The sequence below is a fragment of the Gracilinanus agilis genome, chromosome 2, assembly GCF_016433145.1.
Source record: "Gracilinanus agilis isolate LMUSP501 chromosome 2, AgileGrace, whole genome shotgun sequence".
NCBI classification, from domain to species: Eukaryota; Metazoa; Chordata; class Mammalia; order Didelphimorphia; family Didelphidae; genus Gracilinanus; species Gracilinanus agilis.
In genome coordinates this window covers 281,875,086-281,891,265 of record NC_058131.1, presented here as the reverse complement: position 1 = coordinate 281,891,265, position 16,180 = coordinate 281,875,086, and positions in this window count along the sequence as shown.

Here is a 16,180-nt window from a genome sequence, read left to right as displayed (position 1 = left end):
CACACAATTCCACTGGATTTTACATGTATCATTGATCAAGACCTATTTCCATAATATTGATATTTGTACTAGGGTGATCATGTCTACATCCCCAATCACATCCCCCATCGACCCATGTGATCAAGCAGTTGTTTTTCTTCTGTGTTTCTACTCCCAGAGTTCTTCCTCTGAATGTGGATAGTGTTCTTTCTCATAAGTCCTTCAGAAATGTCTTGGATCATTGCATTGCTGCTAGTAGAGAAGTCCATTATATTTGATTGTACCACAATTGTATCAGTCTCTGTGTATAAGGTTCTCCTGGTTCTGCTCCTTTCACTCTGCATCAATTCCTGGAGGTCATTCCAGTTCGCATGAAATTCCTCCAGTTCATTATTCCTTTGCTATGTCTCTTCTTAAGTGACTCTTCCTTAAGTTGAGTCCAAAGACTAAGATTTTAGGGAATGGGAACATCCGTTATTTTGGCTCCTTCCCATGTTTCTCCAGTATCTAGCCCATCACCCTATCACTACCCTTTCCTTTGGAGGGGAGTTTAGGAGCCAGAATCCTTTTCTCTTTCCAGAACCCCCATCTGTCTCTGCCCTGAGACCTGTGGTGCTGGCCCCCATTGGGGAGGAGGCAGTGCTGGAGTGCAAGGCATCTGGGGTCCCTCCGCCTCGAATCATCTGGTACAGAGGTAGGTAGTGGGAAGGGCAGAGTTTCTGACAATGGGAACTCTGCCTGGCCTGAAGTTGGAGGGGTAGGAAACTGTAATTAAGTTAAGGAAGATGACTCCAGATATTTTTGAGGAGAATCCCCTCTTTACTTCCAAAAGAGTTCCTCATCCAGAAGAAACTGAAAGAAATGAGAATATTGAGCCTCATGAAGAGAAGACATGAGAAGATGAGCTGTCTGCGAGCATCTGAAAGACCTCCATATGGAAGAAGCATTAGTCTTGTGCTGCTTGGCAGAACCAAGAGTATAGATTAGAAGTTGCAGAAATAAGACTTTGACTTTTGTGTAAGAAAAGGCTGCCTGACAATTAGAGATATCTCAAAGTGGAATGGGGTACCTGAAGAGAGTGGAAGAGGTAGAAGAGAGAAGAAGAGAAGAGGAAGGGACCTCCCTGGAGAACATCAAAGGGCTGTTGAATGACAGAGATGTTGTGGGAGGGGGCCTTCCTGGACAGTATAGGTTGGACTAGAGGCTCCTTAATGCATCTGATGTTCTGTGTGAGGGGGCTTTGGAGACGCAGCCAAGTGTAGTTACCCTTTCTCTTGCTCCTCCTGACTGCCGATTTCAAATGAAACACATAGGGAAAAGAAATGAATAAAGTAATGGAAGGTGTGGAAGTTGGGAGCTAAGAGGCCTAGCTAAGGTACCCTGGAATTCCCACCAAGTTTACAGATTCTGAGACACTTAAAGGGTTTCTAGGTCTTTAGGTGGACCCTAGTGCCTTGGGGATCTTAGACTGGAATCTAGGGCTTACCCCAGAAGGAAATAACTCTTTTAGCTTGGGCTTGGCATTGAAAGAGTATATATGGTGAGTGTTCAGAGAGAGGGATGTAGGAAGAGAGAAAATAGAGAGAAGAACCCTGAATTCCTCACCTCCTACCATCTTCTGAAGATTTTTTCCATTTTCGGAAGACAGGCTTGATTTCTCTCCATATTATGTACTAGGAAGCTTAGGATGAGACAAGGAGAACCATTTGTTTCAGGCCACAAAACACATCTACCATTGGCAATGAAGGCATAGGACCTACCTAGTGATCCTGACCCTTGTCTCCACCCCCAGAACGATCCCCTTCTTGCCCTGTATGTGCTCTAACCTAGCACCTTCTCCCATTCTTCCCTACACTGGGGTCCAGGGGGCCTAGAAATGATACTGGCTCCTGAAGTGGCCCACACCGGAACTCTCAGGATCCAAGAAGTCCAGGAGAGGGATGCGGGCAACTATATTTGCAAAGCAGTGAATGAGCTGGGGGCAGCATCGGCTGACATCAGGCTGGAGGTCGGATGTAAGTGTATTCTCCTTCTCTCTTCCTCTCCACCCATCCCCGTCTTACTCCCTCATCCCCCCTCCCCAGCTCTTTTCATTACACCTGAGCTAGTGAAGCAAAGCATCACTTAGCATCTCATCATGCTGGGCACTGGACTGAGAGAGCTTTGGAGACCTGGCCACATACTAAGCCAGCTGTACCAGCCATGGGACAGAGGAATAGAAATTTAAGCCAAGATGTTTCTGTTGGCTACTTTCATCATCAAAGATCAAAGAGAAGGCAGCTAGGTGACTTAGAGGATAGAAATCCAGGCCTAAAGATGGGAGGGCCTGGGTTTAAATCTGACCTTAGACACGTCCTAGCTGTGTGACCCTGAAAAAGTCACCTAACTCTAATTGCCTAGCCCTTACCTTTCTTTTGCCTTGGAACCAATACTCTGTATTAGTTCTAAGACAGAAGGCATGGGTTTAAAAAACGATCAAAGAAACTAAGACATGTACATAAACGAAATGGGCAGGTCATTGAGGATCAAGTGGCTAGCCTAATTTAATGGCAAGTCATTCTTCCTTCTGGATTGATTTATTCAGCATCTGTAGAATCATGATCTGTGATCCCACCTCAAAGAATACCTCCTACCCCTATCCCGTGGATGAACAGCACTCAAGTATTTGAGTAAGATTGATTCGTGTAACTTTAGGTCTAGAAATGGCCTCAGGACCCAAAAAACCCTACATGGTCAGAGCTGAACGAGACTCTAGAGACCATCTAGTCCAAACTATTCATTTTATAGATGGATAAGCAGGGTGAAATGGGGAATGAAATGTCCCAGGCTATACCATTAAAAGCAGGACTGGGATTATTAGAACTCAGGTCTCTTGACTTCCCATGGAGGGCTCTTGGAATTGGGCATCATTGCTGTCAGTGAGTATTAAACTCTTTATGTGCAAGGCTTTGGGAGATGAGGAAAGAAAAGAGGGGGCCCTTGCCCTTTAGGACCTTACATTAGGGATGGGTTGGGGAGACAGCATTACATGAAACAGTCGCAATGCAAGGCTAGTACAATCAAGGACTTGATCAGGTGATTCAGACCTTGGATGTTCTGAAGCCTAGAGGAGATAGTGATAGAGGAGGGCTGGAAAATAGTTGAGAGAGACTTTTGACTGACACAGGCAGTGTGATATGATGGAGAGCACACCAGACTTGGCTTGAGGAAGACCTGAGTTCAAAACCTGCCTCAGACATTTATGAGGTGTGTGACCCTGGACAAATCCCTTAACCTCTGTCTGCCTTGGTACCATTGATGTACTATGAGGATAACAAAAGCACCTGCCTCCTAGGGTTGTGGTAGGGATTAAATGACTTAGCACATGGAAAAGACTTTGCAAGCCTTAAATAAATCCCTTAATTCATGTTAATTATTATCAGGATTATTATGAGAGAGGATTTTGAGTTGGAGCCTCTCTCTCTATCCTCCCTTCCTCTCCCTCTCTCTGCCCCTCTCTTCCTGTCCCTTTCTCTCTCTCTTCCCCCTTCCTCTCTCTCTCTTCATCTTTCCCTTTCTCCCTCTTTCTCTCCCTCCCTCTCTCTCTCTCTCTCTTCTCTCTCTCTCTTCCGCCTCCTCCTTCTTCTTCTTTCTCCTTCTTCTCCTCCTCCTCTTCCTCCTTCTCTTTCTCTTTCTTTTCCTTCTTTCTCTCCTTCCCTGTCCTCTTTCTCTGTATCTCTTTTTCTCCTTCCATCTTCTCNCCTCCTCCTTCTTCTTCTTTCTCCTACTTCTCCTCCTCCTCTTCCTCCTTCTTCTCTTTCTCTTTCTTTTCCTTCTTTCTCTCCTTCCCTGTCCTCTTTCTCTGTATCTCTTTTTCTCCTTCCATCTTCTCACTCTTCTCCCTTCACTCTTCCCTCCTTTTTCTTTCTTCATTGATATACACATACATATATTATTATTAATTATTATGGTATTACATATAGTATATATAGTAAAATAGTATTAATGTATATTATGTATGCTTACATATATTCATATCATGAAATACATTTGTCTCTGGCTTTGTGTCTCTCTGTCTCCCTCACCCTAAGCTCTCTCTTTCTTCTCTATACCTCTATGGAAGACTGTTTATTTCTTTCTTATTCATCACAGTCTGCTTTTCACTATATGGTTCTTTGCATACTTATCCCTCTTAATAGATTAAAAAGTCCTTCAAATAAAATGGGAATCCTGTATTAGTGGTTGCTGTATCCTCCAGGAGAGTCAGAAAGACGTTGCCAGGAGCCTCAGACACTAACTAGCTGTGTGATTATGGGCAAGACATTAAACCTGTCTGTCACAATTTTTTCATCTGTCAAATGATGATAATGCCTAGCAGTGCTTACCTCACAGGGCTGCTGTGAAACCCAAATGAAATAGTTCATTTAAAGTGCTTTGTAAATTGAAGTGTTATATACATGTCAATAATAATAATTATCACACTACCCTGCTTTTCCAGTAAACAATGAATGAATGAGGGACAAGATGATAACGCTAGCATCGTCCTAGGGATATTTGATGAAAGCAATGTTGAACCTCAGCCAGGGGTGTGCTGGTAAATGGTGAATAACCAGTCCTCCAGAAAAAAATGTATCCATGACATGTGAAGTTTAATCTGCATTACTGACATTTTCTCCATCACTTTATTTTTATTATTTTCAATTTTATTTAAAATTTTTTCATGGTTACACAATTCTTGTTCTCTCCTTCCCCTCTTCCTCCTCCCCCCCCCCCCGGAGTTAACAAGCCATTCCATGTGGTTATCCATATATCTCCATCACTTTCTTAAGTCTGAACAATCAACAAAACAATCAAGCCCTGATTTGTGGCATTTACTTATTTCTGAGCTGTAAATGCTCACCCTGAAAACTTAATGATTTACTCCTTGGAGAAGGTTCAAGATTGCTCCAGCATCCCATCCTGGTCCTGGCCCCACTAGGTGCAAGGCATCAGGCCATAGGATTGAGATCCAGGATAAACTCTTTTTTTCCCAGCAGTTTTTGTCAAATAATGAGTTCTTGTTCCAAAAAGCTGGGATTTTTGAGTTTATTGAACACTAGATTGCTGAGGTCATTTGTCCTCAAGAATGCCATTGATCCATCACCTTTCTGTGTCTTAGCCAGTGCCATATTGTTTTGATGACTACTGCTTTGTAGTACAGTTTAAGATCTGGTACTGCTAGCTTACCATCCTTCACATTTTTTTCATTAGTTCCCCAGAAAAAAAACTCTAGAGATTATTTAGTCCAATTTTTTAAGCAATAGGGAAACTGAGGCACAGGGAAGTGATGCAACTTACCCGAGACCCTGTATATGAAGTGGCAGGTCCAAAAGTTTTCCAACTCACAATCCTAATAGAAATAACTAGCACTTTAAAGTTCACAATGTGTGTTTTTTTCTTTTTAAATTTGATCAATCCTGGGAGGTAGGTACTATTATTTTTCCCTTTTTACAGCTTGGGAAACTGAGACTGAGTGATTCACTCAAGGTCACACACCTAGTAAGTATCTGAGGCAGGATTTAAACTGTCTTCCTCTCTAAGATCAGCTGTCTATTGACTATATCTTCTGGTTGCCTCTGTGTTCTTTCTACTATAGCACATAGGCCTTGTGCCTAGGCTGTCATACTCACAGCATCTCACATATAGTATTTTATAGCTTAAGAAGCACTCAGAGGGATATTACAAATGAAACCCATTGGCCCTGCAGTTAGAGGACCTGGGTCTGAATCCTGCCTCCAGTGTTTACTGCCTCAGTCAGTCAATTAATAAATATTTATTTTTTTATTTTAATTTTTAAAAAACCCTTGCCTTTTGTTTAAGAATCAATACTGAGTATCTGTTCCAAGACAGAAGAGCAGTAAGGGCTAGGCAATGGGGGTTAAGTGACTTGCCCAGGGTCACACAGCTATGAAGTATCTGAGTCCAGGTTTGAACCCAGGACCTCCATCTCCAGGCCTGGCTCTCTGTCCAGACACTTAGCTGCCCCCCCCAATAAACATTTATTATGTTTGACCTTAGACGATTCACCTAACCTCTTTCCACCTTAGTTTCCTAAGGTGTGTGATGAAGGGGTTCGCTAGATGACTTCTGAGGATCCTTCCAGCTCTAGATGGATGATCCCAAGGTCCAAGACACCAAGAAGTCTCAGAGAGGTGTTAAGTGACTGCCTTGTCTCTGCTGCTGCAGAAGCAGTAGGAAATTTCTTGGGCCCTGCTCTTCTGGAATAGATTTCAACGTGAGGTTTCTATTGAGGTCAGAGAGGAAGAAACAGGTGCTATAGGGTTCTGGGACCAGTGAAAAGTGGAGAATGCTTTCTGTTGGGAAAGGGGAGTTTATTTACTCCTGGAGATGGCCCAACTGTTTCCAGAGAAAAATGAGGGCAAGCACCTGCTCCCCTCCGGTCCAGTGGGTCCTGGCAGGCATGAAGGGTGTGAAATCAGGTTTCCTGGCCATACAGTGGCAGCTGAAGACTGACCATTCCTGCCAGTTTGGCTGGGACCCCAAGGCAGGGAATGTAGTGGGCTTGTCTCCCATTTTCTGACACTCCAAGTTGAGGAATGAAGTGAGCCGGGAAGGGCAGGCCACCCCTCTCCTTTCCATGAGTGTCTGGGAACATCCTGCTACTTTTTTACGCCCCCATGCCTTAAGTTGGGATCCTGACCTTAATAGTTACTATGTATGTGACCATGGGCAAGGGATTTCACTGCTATGGGTCTCAGTTTCTTCCTCTATAAAATGAAGGGAATTGAACCATATTTTCTCTAAGATGTCTTTCTGCTCTGAATTATGGATGTGGACTGTGGGGATATATCCATAAGTGAATTTATTATTGTTTTCTTTTTTAAATCCTTACCTTCTGTCTTAGAATCAATGCTGAATATTGGTTCCCAGGCAGAAAAGTGGTAAGGGCTAAGCAATTAGAATTAAGCGACATGCTTAAGGTCATAAGGCTAAGAAGTATCTGGGGTCAAATTTGATTCCCATCTCCAATCTTGGCTCTCCACTTACTGAGCCCCCCAGCTGCCCCAGGCTAATTTATTATCACAAGTGCGGTGCATTAGAGAGAACATGGGACCTGGATTCAGGATGACCTGCATTCAAATCTAACCTTACACACTTACTAGCTGTGTGACCTGGACAAGTCACTTAACACAAATCTCTCTCAATTTTCTTAACTTTAAAATAGGGCTCATAATAGTAGCACTTAGCTCCCAGGATTATTGTGAGGATCAAATGAGATAATGTTTATAAAGTGCTTAGCTCTATGCCTGCCCTTTTATAGATGACAATAAATGCTTGTTCCTTTCTCTTCCCTTCTCTCCTGGGTCAGGGGGATTAGCTACTGGTGGGATTTTGTTTGTGTTCTAACCAGAGAAGTATTTCTTTTCTTGTCGCTGTGGTGGGTTGGATGGGGCTAAATGCCTCTCATTTCAGATGTGGGAGTAAATTCTAAGAACAAATAATCACTGAACACCTTTCTAGCTGACCTACTTCTTCCATGGAGCAGCCTAGGGTTTGCATCAATGCTTAGCTCTGCCTCCAAAGGATGGGATCCATCCAAGATCTCTCCTTTGATGTATCTCTCTGTGAAATGCCAATAATCCCTGGATTTCCATCTGCCAAAACCATTAGGCATGGTATTATTCTTTCTTGGGGGATCTAGATATTTCCCTCTCTTTCTCACTTAACCTCTCTTAGCTTCAGGTTCCTTACCTATAAAATAATGATAATTGTAGTTTAAGAGCTAGATATAGAGACTGGGTTAAAATCTGGCCTCAGACACTTCCTAGCTGTGTGACCCTGGGCAAGTCACTTAACTCCCATTGCCTAGCCCTTACTGCTCTTCTGCCTTAGAACCAATACGTAGTATTGATTCCAAGACAGAAGATAAGGGTTTAAAACAAAATGATGATAATAATGATCCCTACCTCATAGGGTTTGTGAAGATCAAATGAGGTAATATAGACCAGTGGTGGTGAACCTTTTAGAGACTGAATGCCCCAAATGCCTTCATGTTGTATGTGAGCCCCTATCCTTACCCCAGACAAGGGAGGGAGGAAGCGCTCCCATTGGGTTGCTGGGTAGAGGGGCAGGTGAAGAGAGAAATGTTCTCAGGCATGGTGGAAAGGGGGAGGGGAGCAGCTCCCTCTGGCATACTTTGGCACACATGCCATAGGTTTGCCAACATGGATATAGACTAATTAGTTCATGACCCCCAAGTGCCATTCAACTGTTAGCTATGATTTTTAAAAATGGAGATGATGAGAGATGAAATGATTGGGGCTAGAACCTAGGTCTCCTGCTTTGCCCATATCCCTAATAGTCTCTGAGGACTGGAAAGATGTCCTCCTTTCTGAGTTTCTTGGCAGAGAGATCACAGATGGTGGTTCACTTAGAAAATCCTCAGAGGGACAGGGAGGAGCAAAGGGCCACTGCTGTAGTCTCCATTAATTGCATCCTCAGCCGGAGGCTGCTAAGCACCAATTAATTATCGGGTTCATTTGTGTGTGGGAAGAACTGACCTTCTAGCTAGACCTGGTCCCCAGGAGAAACACAGCTCCCAATCAGAGGAAGTCTAGGCTTCCCCCCTTTCTTTCCCCAACAGCCTGAGAAGCATTCCTTCAGAGGGAGCATGCTACAAGGTGCCTGGATAATGGAGGTGCCTGGATCAGCTCCCCTGGGACTCAGGCTCCCAAGGTAATTAGGAAGGCTGCAGACCTAGAAAGGGATCCTAGCATTGAGACAGGCTCAGCTTAGGGTCCATATAATAAAGAACAGAACTGGTATTCAGACTGGATGGACCTCTGTGACCACGTCCAGCTGTTGCCTAGTCCCGATGTGGCTTAGGTGACTAGCCACAGAAAACAGCGGTCTGGCGAGCCCTTCTATGGGAAGATTAGTTAGAGCTGCTTGAATCTGGACCCTCAGATAGACAGGATAACAAAGGACAAAATCTGTTCATTTCTTATGCTGGCGAGGGGCAAGAGGGGTGGGTACAGAACCCTGGTTGTTCCAAGAAAATAGTTTATGACCTTGTAGATTCTCGTTTCTTAGTTCTATACAGCTGATCTAGGGGAATCAGTGCCTCTTGTGAACTAACCACAGGGGTAGGAAGATGCTGGGGCCATAATTCTGAGATTAGGAGGTAGTGTAACTAGTGTGAGGCAGAGAGGGAAGCTGCGGGGAATGCAGCCCTGGAAGGGGGCAGAGACTTTGTATATTGCCTCCTTAATCTCCACAAGTATTGCTGATAACAGTCCTTTTAGACAGAATTATGCATTCTAACACTAATGTAATTGATAATCACATTTATTTAGCACTCTTGGGTTTACCAAGCATTTTTCTCCACAACCCTGTGAGGTAGTTGGTGTAAGTACTATTATCCCTATTTTTTAATATGAGGAAACAGGCTCAGAAGTGCCTCTGGTGACACAACTGAAAAATGATATTCAAACTCATGTTGGCAAAATCAAGGTCTGGAGCTCTTGAATGCCAAAGGATCAGAGATTTAGATTTAAAAGAGACTTTAGAGGTCATATAGTGCAAATCTCACATTTTACAGATGAGGAAACTGAGTCTTATGGAATTGAAATTACTTGTTATAGTCACGTAGCCAAAAAGTGTCAGAAGCAGTAATTAAAAAAATAACACCTACCTTCTGACTTAGAATTGATACTAAGAATTGATTCTTAAAATTTTTTTAATTTTAATTTTAAAAATTTCATTTTTAACTTTAAGTTTTTGAATGGAAATTTTTTACTTAATTGATTAATTTAGAATATATTTCCATGGTTACATGATTCATGTTCTTTCCCTCCCCTCCTGCCCTATAGCCAACGAGTAATTCCACTGGGTTTTACATGTGTCATTAATCAAGACCTATTTCCATATTATAAATATTTGCATTAGGGTGATTGCTTAGTGTCTACATCCCCAATCATATCCCGATCGACCCATGTGATCAAGCAGTTGTTTTGTAAGGATAGATTCTAAAGCAGAAGAGTTTTAAGGGCTAGGCAATTAGGGTTAAGTGACTTGCCCAGGGTCATACAGCTAGAAAGTGTCGGAAACTAGATTTGAAGCCAGATCCTCCCAACTCCAGACCTGGTACTTTATTCACTACGTTACCTAGCTGCCTCTCAGAGGTAGTATTTGAACCCAAGACTTCCTAACTACAAGACCCAACACTCTTTCTGCCTCACCAAGCTGTTTCTTAACCTCAACTACTTAATCTTTGCTTTATTCCTTAATTGGGTGTGTCTTATGTGCCTCTGTTTCTAAGACTGGGCTTTCTGGGGCCAGTGGGGAAGGACCCATGACTTAGAGACAAACCAGAACAGCTGAAGAGCCTAAAAGAGGTCTCTTTTCCAGGGTCTTACCCTTTTCTGAAGCAGACAGCTGCCTACGTTAGCTCTACTCAGCTCCAGGGCTCAGCTCTGGACCAGAGACAAAGCTGTCAGACAGCTGACAGTTGTCAGACAATCCCTCTGATGGTTTCCTAAGACCATGCTGCTTCTGTCCCCCAATACCCATCTCAGCTCCTCAACAGGAAGTGGGAACAAGTTGGATGTTCGATCAAGGTGGGAAGTTGGTCCCCAGGGTTCCCTGATGGAGGTTGTCCTACTCCCTAAGAATAGGTGTAACATCCTCAGCCTTGGCACAGGCTGGGCACCATCACTGCCAATGAACATTGATTCAGGAAATATTTGTTGGACATTTGCCTTGTGTTAGGTGATACAGAACATCTGGAGAAGATGTCCTGGTCTCTGCCTTCCTAGAGTATATAGGTTAGTTAGATAGATATGAGATGCACACACATTTAACAGAGATCAAACATGGTGTCGTGGAGGGGGTGCTTGATTTTCTAGTCCATTAGAGGACCGGGGTCCAAGTCTCATCTTTGCCTCTTATTAGCTGTATGACCTTGGGTACATCATGGGTCCAATTTGAGCTCCAGTTTCCTGTTGTGTAAAATGATGGTGAAAAGGGGATGTGTGGCTAAATGATCTCTGAAGTTTCTACAAGCTCCTAATCCTGTGAAATGTAGGGTTTTCCTTAGGGTGCGTTAGAAGTTAAGAGGAAGGCGAGATCTTATGTGAGTAGAAGTGAGGAAGAAGAGGTGAGACTTTATCTGATCCTCAGAATGGGCAGATTAGATGGATGAGTACACTTATTAAGCACTTTCTGTGCACCAGGCACTGTGTTAAATGCTGAGTATACATATACAAAGGGCAGCTAGGTGGCTCAGGGGATAGAGCTCATCAGGCCTGGAGTCAGGAAGACCTGAGTTCAAATTGGACTTCAGACACTTCCCAGCTGTGTGACCCTGGGTATATCACTGAACCCTGGTGGCCTCAGTTTCCTCATCTGTAAAATGAGCTGGAGAAAGAAATGGCAAACCGCTCCAGTATTTTTGCTAGGAAAATTCCAAATGGGATCAGGAAGAATCAAACGTGACTGAAGAATATTCAAATACTAATAAGCAAGATAGTCCCTACCCAGGAGGAGCTTACATTCAATGGAGGAAGATAGTACATCTAGGGAATGTGTGTGTGTGTGTGTGTGTGACACAGAGTAAAAGAGAGGAGGATTAGGATGTTACAGGTGCTAGAGGTAGGATAATTGGCAAAAAAGTCATGTCCCCAAAGTTTGATGCTATTTTAAGCTGTAGATAATACTTTAGATAATAGCTGGCACTTAAACAGAGCTTTAAAGTTTGCAAGACACTTTATAAATATTCTTTCATCCTCACAACAACCCTGGAAGGTAGGTACTATTATTATCCCCATTTTTTAGATAAGGAAACTGAGGCAGACAAAGGTTAAGCAACTTGCCCAGGGTCACACAGCTAGCTAGTAAGTGTATGAGGCTAGATTGGAACTCAGACCTTACTGACCCCAGGTTCAGTGCTCTAATTACTGTGCCACTATGCTACTACTTTAGAGTAGCAAAGTGCTTTACAACCAGTTTATCACTGAACCTCCTGATAACTCTATGAGGTAAATATATTCTCCCCCTCTGGCAGATGAGGAAACTGTGATTTGCTCAGTCACCTTGCTAGTAAGTGGCTGAGGTGGTATTTGAACCCTAGTCTTCTTGACTCTAAGGTTAACCCACTATCCTCAAGGCCAGTGATGGTCAACCTTTTAGAGGGGAGGGTGATGGGAGAAATGTCTTCAGGCACATGTGGAGAGAGGGAGGGGAGCAGCCTAGCTCCTCATCTCTCTGGCTTTCTTAGTAATGAACTCTGGCAAACTCTGTGCTGATGTGAAGACACATGTGCTCACGGAGAGGGTTCTGAGTGCCGCCTCTGACATGTGTGCTATAAGTTCACCACCATGGCTCTAGAGTGTATTGCCTCTTGATAGGCAAAAATTTGCAGGAGAAAAATAGAAATGGTGGATGTGCTTGTCTGTGTGAGTGGCAGGAGACCAATTAGCTAGAGTAAAAAGCATTGATTGGGGAGGACAGGGTGGAAAATGAGACTTAAAAAGTAGAAGTTGAGGGCCAGTTCTTCCCCTTCCTTATTTTGACCCCTGAGATGACTTAGAGATCATCCTGGAGCCCAGTGAATTCTCAGCTTACTTCCTGCTAAAGGAAACAAAAGCCAAAGAGTTTGGAGAAAACTTTTAAAGATGTTTTAGGATCTCTAAGTGGAAGAATTGTAGGGAGGGGAGAGATTTCAGAGAACTGGGGCAGAGAAATAGGGTAGGTTTTCTGAGAATCTGGCCTGAAGGCTCTGAATTTTCTTTTTCTTCCTTGTCTTGAGTCCAGAGGGAGAAGAGGAATGTGAAGTGACTTAATGTCATAGAATCATAGGCATAGAGCTGGAAGGGACTTTGGAAGCCATCCAGTCCAGCCCCGTCATTTCATAGACAAGGAAACAGAAGCTAAGCTAAATGTGAGAGGTCAAGTGACTTACCCAAGGTCACACAATGACAAGATCTGAGATTTGAACCCATCCTCTAATTCAAAGAGAGGAGATCTTTCTATGGTATCACAGTAAAAGAAGCTCCCTACCTTATCATAATAGTTTTCTAAATGTCTTTTACATATCAGCTGGAAATCCCTGAATCCCTTTAGCTGAGAAGAATTTTAGCGACATGGTATGAGAGGCCATTGGGAGTTTGCCAGAAAAAGGGGAGAATGATAAAAACTTCTCCACAAGATGAGACCTGATAATTTGAGGGGTGAAAATTTTTTTAAAGAGTCTTGGATTTACTCTTACTTAAAAAAAAAATCCTTACCTTCTCCCCACTCTCCTAGGTGTTCATCTTCCCATGTACTTGTTCTGATCACAATGGGGTGTCTTAATATCAGTTCTAAGACAGAAGAGCAGCAAAGGCTAGGCAATTGGGGCTAAATGACTTGCCCGGGCTCACAGCTAGGAAGTCTGAGGCCAGATTTGAACCCCAACTTCTCATCTCCAGGTCTGGTGCTCTATCCATTGTGCTAGTTAGATGCCTCCGCTTTTATATTTAACAAGGACCCTGCACATGATCCCTAGTGGCAGTATCAGGCTTGAATACCCATTCTCCAGTTGGGATGTCTGAAGGCTTCGGATGACAGTTTGTGGGGTTCTGCTAGTTTCTGCTACTTTTGGAGGGGAGGGAATGATGGCCTTTGAATGTTCCTACTGGCCTCCTCCCAACTTGGTTCCTAGATGGGAAAAGCAGATTAGCCCAGTGTGTGGCTTGTAGGTCAGGGCAGAGTTGAGATCACTAAAGGTCTCAGTTTACCTGCCCATGAACTAAAGGATATGAAGTCCAAGCTATTCTTCAGCTCTAACGCTCTGGGATTTTGTTAGCACACACCCAAAACAGGCAGGGTAGTTGGGAGGATCCTTGATTTAGAAGGAATTTGGCACAACTGGAGACCAGGTCAGTAGACCCCAGATCTGCCAATCCCTGTGCCTTTTGGGTTGTCACCTCCTCCTCCTCTGCTTTGCCTGCTCTGGTAAATCAGACCCGTTAAGAAGGTCACTGTCAGGTTTGGGTGGGACCAAGTTTGAGAGGTAGAAGGAAGTGTGCTAAGAGGAGAGGAAGCCTCCCTGGACTAATGGGATCAGGATGAGGAAAGCATCAGTCAGAGATGATGAGATTTCTGAAACTCAGAAAGGCGAGGCCATGAAGTTAAGCCCCAAACCCTTCTGTGAGTCCTTATTGAATGTGGGACACCCAGCCAACAATTATGTAATGATCATATTTGGAACTACTAAAATGCCTTTGAGTCCAAAGGCTAACACATAGAGACATAATCATGTCTTCCCTTTGAGGACCTGGAGCAGTTAAGGGAGGTATCAGAGCCCCCACTGTACAGACAGGGCAAACCGAGGCCCCCACAGTCTGGGAAACCACCCATTGAACCAGTCATAGGAGTCCTTAGTCTCCCCACTCTCCTAGGTGTTCATCTTCGCATATACTTATTCTGATCACAATGGGATGAATTGGAGCCAAGTTCAGGTTTGGGCTTCCTAAGTCATTTAATTAAATCGTGGGTGGGAGAAGTTACTCTCTTTGTGTTTTTATTTTTCTTTGGGGTGAGGCTGTGAAAGTTTAAAAGGTCAATTCTGAGGCCCAGGGCAGGAAGGCCTGGGTGGGAGGGGGTTCCATTTCTACTGTGACCTTGGCTGGCTGGCTGGTGGGAGAGAATGACTCCAGTTTCTTCCTTGCAGATGCGCCTCGACTTGTAGAGTCGCCTCGGAACATGGTGGTGGAGATGGGCAGGAATGCCATCCTGGCATGCCGAGCAGAGGGGCGCCCTAGCCCAAGAATCACCTGGACCCGGACGGATAGAAAACCGGTGCCAGCCCATCCTGTGGAGGGCAATCGGGCCAGACAGCTAGAGGCAGGAGTGCTGTTCCTGGAGAGTAAGAGATTTGGGAGCAGCTTTCCTAAGCTTTTTGGTGTCGTGGATCCCTTGGGAAGTCTGGTGGACCTCTCTTCAGGATAATGTTTGTAAATGCATAAAGTAAAATACATAGGATGACAAAGGGAGTCAGTTATTTGGAAATACGTTATCCAAATGGTACAAAAACAAGATCATGGACCACTGTTTTAGGGGAAGCCCAAGGACCCTCTTTGTGTCGGGTCCCAGACAGACCCCCAGGCTCCTACTCTTAGCTTCACCCCCCAGTCTTGGTATAGTATCAAAAGAACAGAAGGAGGTTATGGAAGAAGCTCTATGAAGAGAAACACACAGAAATAATGATAGCTAACATTTATATGGTGCTTCCTGGGTGCCAGGCACTGTGCTAGGCCCTTATTAGTTTTCTCTCATTTGATCCTCACAACAACTCTGGGAGGCAGGTGCTCTTATTGTCCTCATTTTACAGATGAGGATGTGTAGCTATCAATGAGAATCATGTTTGCTGGAATCTTAAATATGCTTTGTATGCCCTTTCTCCCCATGTTCAGCACACTGTAGGACTTAATAGGCTTATTTATTTTTTAAAAACCTCACCTTTTATCTTGGAATCAATACTGTGAACTGGTTCCACAGCAAAAGAGTGCTAAGGGCTAGGCAATAGAGGTTAAGTGACTTGGCCTGGGTCACATACCTAGGAAGTGTCTGAGGCCAGATTTGAACTTGGGTCTTCCTGACTCAAAGCCTGGTTCTCTTATCCATTCAGTCACAGAGCTGCCCCTTAACAGACTTGTACATAAGAATTAATACCTTTAATGAATGAATGTTAAATATCACAAACTTCTTGTGAAAAGGGGCCAAACACCAGCTGTCAACTGCCACAGAGAATGGACACACATTTTCATGTTATTTCCTTGGCACTCTCCTTGCCTTTTGCTTCCTTTGTTGCAATCTTGCTTTTACTTCCAACTCCCATTTTGCCTGACTCATACATACAGGCTGTGGTGGGGCTCTTCTAATGTAAGGTAAGGGGCTATGCTAGCACCAGCAGGGAGCTCTCTAGAAGGCCCTTCTGCATAGCCTCACAGAACAGGGAGTTTGGAAGGGATCCTTGTAGTTATCTAGCCCAACCTATACAGGAAAGAAATCCCTCCCTGCAATCTTCCCAACCCCAGCCTATGCTGAAAGACTCTTGGGAGAGGAAACCTCTCTCCCTTCCTCCCTTCCTTCCTTCTTCCTTCCTTCCTCCCTCCTTCCCTTCCTTCCTTCCTTTCTCCTTCCCTTCCTTCCTCCTTCCTCTTTCCTTCCTTCCTTCCTC